We start from the raw sequence: 9,401 nt of genomic DNA on the forward strand, positions 1-9,401 counted from the left end.
TAAGGACTGAACAAATATGGGAGGTTGGAATGAGAACACAATGCACAGGAAATTCTTCAATGGAGAATCTTAACTCAGTCACTTTGAGACCTGAAACCACAGTTGGAGATGATATACCTAGCCTAGTTGTCTCATTAGATCAGAAGCCAGCTTGTCAGAAGTTATGAAGGATTCATTTCTGTTTTCTGTAAAACTATCAGGATTTCTGTATGGCCTGACCATTAGTTGATGTTGTAAAGCTGATTGGAATGCCTGCCCATGCCCTGAACTCACCCATGTCTGGTTTTCCCTGACCAGATAACAACCCTTTCCTAAACCTTAGTGACACCTCATAAATTCTGGCCTTCCTTGGCTGGATAACGACCCTCTCTGAGTCTCTAAGTTCTCCATAAATTTTGATGCCAGGGCCAGCAAAAATGTAAACTTGTGTTATGCTCCTCAGAGTGTTGTTATCTGTAACCCCCCTTTGTGTAACTTTTTGGGCTATTAAACTGGGCCACAAAGAAGCCTCATGGCTCTCCTTGGCTCCCACGATTTTGAGGGGCAAGGCAGCCCAGCCGGTCGAAATAATAAGCTTGCTTTAATTTGATTTTAATTGGAGTCAGTGGTCTTTTCTTGTGTCGTGGTCTAACAGAGATAAAACTATATTCTGTGCTTCACTGATTCCTGGGTTATTGATTCAATCCAAACAGATATTGAAAAAGTATTAAAGCTACTGATTAATATTAATGTAAAACAGTGAAGCCAGATTAGACGATAGGTAGTTAGTGTGAAAGGGTAAAGATTCTAAGCTGCAAAGCCTGAGTTAAAATGCAAAGGACCAGGCATTGTAAACCTGCTTCTAAACTGCAAAGCATGGGTTAAATTCCTGAGGCAGTTAAGACAAGGCCCTACTGGGAATTTAGTTGATTTATGGCCTGGGATCCTGTGTAACTCCTCATGTAAGCATTCAAGACCCTGTGCTGCTTGTCATGTAGACATTCAGGGCCCAAACCAATCAGTTTAAATGTAACCCCTCCTTAGGAAAGACCTATCACTCCAGCCAGCCCTGTTCCTGCCAATGAATGTACTAATCAAGTCTAAGAATTGTTTGATTTTCCCGCGGTGTAAGGTGATTTGTTAAAGGAGACTGTGATGTATGCAAAGCCCCGGCCCTCCCCAAAAAGTGTACTTAAGCATTGTTCAACCCCTGCTCTGGGCTCTGGGCTGCTCCCCTTTCCTGAGTGGGCATGGAGCCCCAGCATGCTGGAATCTCAATAAATACCCTTCTGCCAATTGCATGAGTGGTCACTTGGTGGTCTCTTCCTCCGACGTTTCGCCGGTCCCTTACAGTGTAGTTATATAAATTGGGTCTAATATTGAGCAAGATAAAGAAAATGGAGACCATTATTGAGAATGGAGTTCAGGAAACCAGAAACACATCTGATAATATTAAAATGCTAATGTCCCCAAGGCCTGGAACTCACACTAAAGAACAGTTAAAGAAGTAGCTCCCAGCAAACCACCCCAGGCCCTTTCTTCTCAAATTCCACCCGCAGTCCACCTATCTTTTTCACCTTTTGGCCTTACCACCTGCATTCTATCACTGCAGGATAGAGGAAAACGAAGGAATGTGGGAGGACTAAAAGAAAACCTTAGGAAAATAGGAAAGGCTGCCCCCTTCCACAGATTCCACATTTTGGGTCTTTTCTGCTATCCTTTAATAAAGCCTTCCACTTTCCACTCTTCACTTGCCTAGGTGTGCTTCTCTGGTGTTATATTTCAGCATTCAGGGAAGCAAGGAATCATCATTGGTAAACATCAGTAACAACAGGTTATTAAAAATGTACCAGGTTCTTTACATGAATTTTGGCCTTCAAATTCACTGTGTACTCTAGCCCTGTGATTAAACTTTCCTGTAGTTTACAACAAATCTAGACCCATTATTATTTTCCTACACTCCACCACAAAGATGTTTACTGGAATGTTCAGAATGATTCTACAGGTCATTTTAATAAAGTGGTCTTACATGTATCTTTAATTGGGACACATTAACTATACTATTTTATTTATAAGTGAGTCATTATTTTTAATGTCACCTAATTTCCTAAGTTTTCTGTTCTTTTGTCTTATGTGAAAGACTCAGGGGTAAAGAAAAATCTTTTAAAACTCCAGTTCTTGGAGATAAAAATTACAAATAAGGTATCCCTTTAAAATTAAACATGTGAAAAATAATCGATCATGTTGAAACTGGAGTTGAGATGAAGCTTAATTTCCCCTATAACCAGGTTTTTCTGGGATCCTGTCTCACAAATTTTGAAGAATAAAATCTATGGACACTCAGGGAAGGTAAGAGTAAAAGGAATAAGATTTATTTAAGCAAGAGAAAATAGAACTCCACAATGTGGGAGAGGGCATAATAGCAGAAAAACCCATTTTGCCATGCCAGCTTTGGAGTATATGTATGGTTTTAGGAAGAGCATGGGGCAAAATCTACTTAAAATAGATATTGAAAAAAACATCCTGGCTACCACCTGGGTTCACATCTGTATCCCACCCTTCTTCCTGTAACTTCCATCTGGGTTCACCCTTGGGACAAATAATTTGGTTGTCAGTATTTCCACAAGTGAGCCTCAAGGTATTTTACATTTGAATTAGGCCTTAATGGTGCTCATTAACATATCTATCCACTAGCCTCCAGGTGTGGTTGAATGCTCTCCTTGCTCTCCTTTATACAGCAGCCTGATCATTTTACTATCTATTCTATTTATCCTCAATCAAGGTGAGCAGGAACTCTGGCTTTGAGAATGTGAAGTGAGAGCTGGAAATTTAGAGGTTTATTCTCAGAACTATGGATAACTAAATTGGAGTTCTGGATAACAGATAGCTGTTATACTGCTTACCCTAGATTTAGAGAGCTCAGGAGGCATGAGATTGGCAAGTTCAAAGCCAGTCTTACATCTTACTGGGGCCCTAAGCAACCCAATGTGACTTTGTTTCTAAATTAAAATATAAAAAAGGGCTGGGGTTGTGAATTAGTAGATAAATATTTCTGGGATTACTTTTTATTCACAAACAAGCATATATTAAAAAGCAAGAACAACAACCACTACTACAAAAAAAAATCTCAGGAGGAGCAAAAGCAGGGGTTCTTAAAAACTATAGCTTTTCTCATGAAGGAACACAGTCAATGGAGTTTGGCTCCTCTTGTGATGATTATCTCAGTCTTCACAACCCAATCTGGGGTCATGCCAGGCTAGTGGCACACAGATTCCCACATAGGAATTCAGGAAGGCCCTGAAAACACCATACTATAATGGAAAAGAATGCCAGGGGTCTCAAATCCTGACCTAAGCTCCACTAGATTAGTCAGAGCAAACTGAAAACTGAGTTGCCATAGAGAGAACTTCTGGACACCAGACACTGGAGAAAACTCTGAGGAGCCCTGACCACCTATGACAGTTCCTACCATTGCCAATCCCACTGGCTTCAAATAGCTTCCCTACCCAGTCTCAAAATAGGAAAACACCCTTACCATTTCCTGGCTTCCAGTATGCTTATTTTTTTCTTTGATAGTTTTTTTTTTCAGCTCCTGTGTAGTGCAGAACCCTGGAACTCCTGACCTAGGTTTGGAAGCATAGAAATAAATCAAAGATTGGCAGGCTTCAGAAACAAAAAAAAAAAAAACAAAAGATGGTGGAAACCCACCCCCTCATCACTGGCTGTGTGAGGTGAGGACTGGACAGTGTTCACCTAAAAGACAGATTGGAAAGGGCTTCAGGCACTTCCTCCAAACAGAGCCTAGTAGGCCAACTCTTTGAGTGACACTAAATTGCATCCAACCTAGAAACAAATAATGTCAGAAAAACAGGTTGTTGGCTGCTTTTTTTTAGTTGATAAAAGACTGGGGATCAACCATGTGCTGTGGTGCATGCCCATAATCTCAGCAACTGGAGAGGCTGAGGAATGAGGATTGTGAGTTCAAAGCCAGCTTCAGCAATGGTTAGGCACTAAGAAATTCAGTGAAACACTCTCTCAAAATAAAATACAAATATGGATGGGGTGGGGCTCAGTGGCCATGTGACACTGAGTTAAATCCCCAGCAGCTAAAAAAAAAGAAAAAAGAGTTTGATTTTCAACTAACCGATATTACAATAATGCTCCACAGCCCTGGATTATTTTTTCAATTACTGTGAATTGAATTATATGTCTCAGGATGAAATCATTTCATGGCAGTGTTTTTTCACAATACATAAAAACAGCCCAGACAGAAGTGCATTTAATTTATCAATGTATATAAAGTTAAATCAATGTGTGAATACATATGTATACATTATTATAAAAAAGAAATATCACAATTTAAAATTTTTATTTAATACGTCTGTTCTCTGATTTTATGAGAAAATAGCTTGAGATTTCTACTCATAAGTAATTCCCTGAGGCAGCAATGTTCCTACTTCCCTAAAAAAAATGAGGCACAAATAAAATTTAAAGTTTCTAGTATTAACATTAAAAATGAAAAAGAGATGGAGGGTGCAGGTCTCTAGATCTGTCAGTATCCCAGACTCTGGAGTATAAGCAATTAAAGACACACTTATTTTCAACTTTGCCTTGAGCCTAATGGTAGGATTATGATGTCTTCCTCCCTCCCATTGATATGTGGTACTATGAGAATATGAGCACAAATCACAGGTATGTATGTATGTGTATGTGTGTGTGTGTGTGTATATATATATCTATATCTATATATATATATAGATATAGATATATATCTATATATATATAGATATATATAGATATATAGATATATATATAGATATAGATATATAGATATATATAGATCTCTCTCTCTCTCTCTCTCTCTCTCTCTCTCTATATATATATATATATATATATATATATATCCCATCAACAGAGTCAACATTAAGTTTAAAGGAAAAACAATTAAATCTCTATTGCCAGGGTCAAGCCCTAGCTAGCAGAAATCCAGGGATCCTGAAGGATGAGTGGCTTAGGCAAAAGAAGAGGAGACAAGACTGCAGTGGGAAGTTACAAACAGCCTTCAGAAGTATCTGCTACCCCTAGAGGGGCATTTATTTTTATACCTTTTTTACAGGTTTTTTTTCATCTGGTTAATGGATAGCTTCAAAGCTGAAAACTTGTTTGATTTACATAATTTTCAAGAGTTACAATATTTTCACATACATATTAATTACCTAAGATATTGAGTCCATTGTTTAAAATATTTTTTGTAACCTTTGCCAATCATAATTAGGCTTTTACATTTACACCTCAATCACTAAGTGAGACTATGCAACTCAACTACATGTATCTTGACCTATTATTAACTTTTAACTTTAAAGCATACCTATGATTATACCATTAACCTTTAACTTTAAAGCATAACTAGATTATTGGTAAATTTTCTTACTTCTAAACTAAAGTCCCAATAAAACACACTTAAAGAAGTGAAAGCCTATTACTTAAAAGCCTACTATTCTGAAGTGCCTATAAAATAATGTATATTAATTTTATATTATTCTATTTTTAATTTCCAAGGTAATTTCCTTTTTCATATGACCTATTTAAGTGCTTTCTTAAAGAATTTCTTTGATACTTGTTCAAAATAAAACAATTCTTCGGTCTTTGTAATCCTTAACAAAAGAGCAGGCTCTTCCCCTCAACCGATTTGCCATTAGTATTAACAATATGTTTCCTATTTTCATCATGAATTCCTGTGTAAGGCAATGGAGGGCCTGTTACTGGGGGGTGAATGTATGTTGTACAGGGTGGAGCTTTAAAAAGTGGGACTTAGTGTAAATTGTTAAGTTTTTCTCAAGAACCTTGATTTGTAATCTTTTCTTCATAAATTTCTTGAGGAATAACACTATTGTTTGTATCCTGAGAGATATCAAAACACATCTCCAAGCATCTTTAGTCTCATTCTGGGAATTTTCCTGCCATTTCATCAACATGTACTTTTTTAATTGATTGATGTATACCCTATTACCCATATCATGAGTACCATAAACAAAACACTTAACTTTCCCCATGGATTCAGTTTCCAGATGGTGTAGCCCTGTCAAAGTATCCCCCATTCTGTGATCCTGTCAGACAGAGGGTGCAGGAATGCATTAACCACACTATCTATAAGACGCCAGCTATTTTTTCATATGACTTTTGTGGAACTTGTGATTGAATATTGAGCTCCATCCTATAGTGGGTCAATTCATTGTCACTGGAAAAGAAGTCATTCTAGAAATCATTGGCTCACAGGATCCCTGAGACAAATCCCAAGCAGTATTTTGTATTTTATTTAAAGAAACAGTTTCACTGATTTGCTTAGCACTTCTCCCTTGCTGAAGCTGACATTGAACTCATGATCCTTCTGCATCATCCTTCCAAGACCCTGGGATTACAGAAGTGCACCACTGCACTCAGTTCTGTTCACATTTTTAATGCCAGCATTTCCTCTTTGCCTTATCAACTATTTTTTATGCTATATTTCAAATGGATGTACTATTTCTAATTTTTCTCCAAGAACTGGATGTCAGTTTATAGATTTTGCTTTCTCTTTGTGAGCATTTCACATGAGAAAAAGCAGACACAATGAGTTTCTTAGAAGTGATATAAGGGAGGAAAAAGGTGACAGTTTGAAGAGAGAAAATGTGTCCACTCTGTAAAGAGAAAAGTATGGCTCTTTTGCTCTCCAGTTTAGTAGATATCTAAAAAAAGATTCTACAGAGTCCTCTGCAGGTACACTTCTTGACTTCGGACTCACAGCAGGATAATATCAAACTCTCAAGTATCCACTGCCATGACAACTTTGGGTTAATTAGCCTCATGTTCACAATTTCTAACTGAATTCTTAATCATAAACTCTTGCAGATTTTATGCTTAGTAGGAATTATCTTTATTTTCCTGACTTCCAGAATCTGGTCTTTAACAGGGTCACAAAAGTCCCCCCTTCAGTGCAACTTGTGTTTCTCTTACAAACATTATTTTGAAACTGCATTTCTCCTGCATATAATAGTTTGTTAAAGAATGTGACACATTCTGTCCAGTTAATCCAGAAAGGGTGCAAGTAAATTGCGTCTTGGAAAGTAAAACATAGGGTCAATGTGTTGGGCTTATTTATTTATTTATTTATTGTACTGTGCGTTGAAATCAGAGCTAGTTAACCACTGAGATACATCACCAGCTCCTTTTTTATATTTTATTTAGAGACAATATCTCATTGATTTGCTTAGTGCCTCACTGATAACTTTGTGAGACTGGCTCTAAATTCATGATTCCCCTGCTTCACCCTTCCAAGCTGCTGGGAATACAGGTAGGTTGCACCATGCCCAACCTATCATTTACCTTAAAGATACTTCAGTTCTTTTACCATATTCTGTGAAAAATACTACAATGAAAATATAATTGTACTGTTTTCTATGATGTAGTTACTCCAATTTTTTTAGATACATACCCAGAATTACTACTACTGAATCATGTGGCATTTTTTTTAAAGAGAGAGTGAGAGAGGGGAGGGAGGGAGAGAGAGAGAGAATTTTTAATATTTATTTTTTAGTTTTCGGCGGACACAACATCTTTGTTGGTATGTGGTGCTGAGGATTGAACCCGGGTCGAACGCATGCCAGGCGAGCGCGCTACCGCTTGAGCCACATCCCCAGCCCCTCATGTGGCATTTTTATTTCAACTTACTGAAGAACCTTAATATCATTTTCAAAAGTAGCTTTATACAATTTATATTCCCACTAGCATTTTCACAACTGAGTCTTTATATCCATGCATATATGTTCTGGGGTACCTACTATCTTTCTGATTTTTATTTTTTATTTATTTTATTTATTTTTTTTTGCAAAAAAAGTCTTTATTGCAATAAGTTAATCCTGTAAATATGCCTGAAAAAGTACATATCAGTTGGTCAGAGCAATAAGAGCCTCCACCACGTTTCCCATGTGTTCCCGCAAGCTTCTCCCTGCTGCTGCTCAAGAAATCTCCATCTCTGTCATTATCAACTCGAGATCTTCTTTCTTGATAGTGACCTTTGCCAGTTCCTTCTCCCGTTCTTGTTTGGCTTTCTGCTCCGGAGACCTTCTATCTCCGATCATGGACATAGCCGTCTCCAGATTGGAACTCTGGATCTCCTTCTCCTCCGCATAGTCGGTGACCCGCTCCAGGTCCGCCGCACCACTGTCATGCTTCTGTGCCTTCTCGGGGGGCCGTTTGGGGCCGCTGGTCTCGGTTTCCAACTCCAGTTCCACGTCCTCCTCAGTCGCCATATTTTTATGTTTTAATATAAACATTTTATTTATTTATTCACTAGTCATAGATAAACAAATAACTTTTATTTTCTTTATTTTTATGTGGTTTTGATGCTTAAACCCAGTGCCTCCCATGTTCTAGGCAAGTACTCTATAACTGAGTCAGAACCCCAGCCCCTATCTTTCAGATTTTTATCATAGGCATTCTGACAAGACGAAACAGAGTGCAGAAACTTTTTCATTTGACTGATGCACTAAGCTTCTGGTGCAACTGTGTTATATTCCAGGCCAGAGGAAGAGTGTGCTGTAAATATTTTCTGTGATGAAACAGGAATCTTTGATTTCTAACACAGTTTTAACAGTAATGCTGAAAATTTAAGTTTTTGGAAGTAGTTACAAAAAATCCAAATCCACCTGTTTGTAATATGTGAATATATTTGCACATGTTCAGTCTCTATTGCTTATAGAAATTTTTAGGCTATACTCCCTGGAACAGAAGGCACTAATTTTAGATGCTCAGTACATGGAGAAACTACTTCTAAAAACAATTGTTAGGCCTGGAATTATTTTTGGGGTGAACAAAGGTAGGTCAGGTCTCAGAAAGTGCTCAAATGTTATTTATTCTATCAGTAGTTGGCTTGATTTTCCCCTTTGGTACCTATAATTGAGTTGAGAGAGAAGCAATTCTTCCAGCAACAGAAGTTATCAAAACCACTGGAAAAATCTCTTTTTGGGAAAAAAACTGACATCTTTGATACTTAAATTTTCTGACCTGACTTCAGGTTGTGATGCAAATGAAAAGGCACCAAGAAGAAGACTACCACTTTGTCATTTTCATACTTATATATCACTTCTTCTCTAACCAATGAATAAATTAAGATGAAAATCACAGAAAATTTTAAAGTCAGCTTATATATGATCTCAATCTATTTTTATTTAAGGTTACCCCTGATTTTTTTTCACATATGTGGCACTTCACTCAACAACTCAAATGCCCTGGTGTATCCCAGCTATTTCTACTCATTTCACTGTAGGTATTTTTTCAATTGTCCAATGTATCTAAATCTCAATTGTCCAATGTATCTGAATTCATTTGTGGCTTTGTCAGAGAAAGACCCATAAAATGAGTAGATGTGTATTTAATTTATCAGT

The 9,401-nt window shown here is 37.4% G+C and overlaps 1 pseudogene across 1 annotated transcript; it reads right to left on the reverse strand.

Annotated features, from left to right (window-relative positions):
- Window positions 1-7,886: 7,886 nt before the first annotated feature.
- LOC308640163 (huntingtin-interacting protein K-like) lies at window positions 7,887-8,267 on the reverse strand (annotated as a pseudogene). The gene has a single exon. The product of its transcript is annotated as a huntingtin-interacting protein K-like (transcript).
- Between the last annotated feature and the right edge of the window lie 1,134 nt (window positions 8,268-9,401).

The sequence above is a fragment of the Spermophilus citellus genome (genome assembly GCF_964194105.1).
Source record: "Spermophilus citellus genome assembly, contig: SCAFFOLD_290, whole genome shotgun sequence".
Taxonomy (NCBI): Eukaryota; Metazoa; Chordata; class Mammalia; order Rodentia; family Sciuridae; genus Spermophilus; species Spermophilus citellus.